Raw genomic sequence first — 985 nt, 5'->3', positions numbered from 1 at the left:
AATTTAATTATTAATATTTTATATGTAATTTAAATGTTATTATGCTTATTTATTTTTATTTTATTTTATTTTTAAATAGTAATACTTTATAATTTATTTTAAATATTTGTAATTGATCATTTAAATATTAATATTTTATTTATAATTTAATTTTTAATATTTTAAAATATGAATATTTATTAGAAGTTAGAATCAAGGGAGAGAAGGAGGAGAGAGAAAAATAATATTTTATATAAATAGAGTTGTAATTTTTTAAATTTATAAGGGGTATTTTAGTTTTTATTATTTTTTGAATTTATTCCTCAACCATGGAATAGGTAATACCATAGAAAGGATTGTATTAGCTATTCCTTAATTTTAGAGGATTTTGGAGAATAACTATTTCACAAGAATGGCTATTCCTTGAGTTGTTTCACATCCAAATAAAAGAACAAAAGTTCCTTAAGAATAAAGAGGGAATGTCATGCCATTAGCGAAATAAAAATGAATAAAGTAGGAATTAAGAGAAATAACCTCTTGATAAGGTATTTCAAAAATAACCATCAAAATAAATTTAATTATTATTAATCATATTTGTCATGACTTAATAAAAATATCTTTAAAAACTATTTTAAATAAATTAAATCATTGATTATAATTTTTCTCCATTTGTGCTTTCACTTTCTCTCTCTCATCATCTAACTCTTTTTAATTTTATCGATTTCTCCTAACAACATTTGTCTGTTATACTCTTAATATCTCTCTTTCGTGCTTTCAAGATGTCAAGTGACAGTTTTGATGTGTTTGGGTGAATGGTTATTTGAAGAATTTGATTTTTAGGTATTCTAGATGAAAGTAAAATAGTAAAAATGATCACAAATATTTGAAATAGTTTTTAATTAGATCAATTTGAGACTTAGATATTAATAAACTCAAGAATTTGAAATTTATAAACTTAGGGTTTCAAAGGGAATTTTTTTGAATTTTTAGTCGAAATAGGTGTTTT

The sequence above is a fragment of the Theobroma umbraticum genome, unplaced genomic scaffold, assembly GCF_002168275.2.
Source record: "Theobroma umbraticum cultivar Fairchild unplaced genomic scaffold, ASM216827v3 scaffold_12.0, whole genome shotgun sequence".
NCBI lineage: Eukaryota > Viridiplantae > Streptophyta > Magnoliopsida > Malvales > Malvaceae > Theobroma > Theobroma umbraticum.
Note: the sequence above shows the minus strand (reverse complement) of the source record.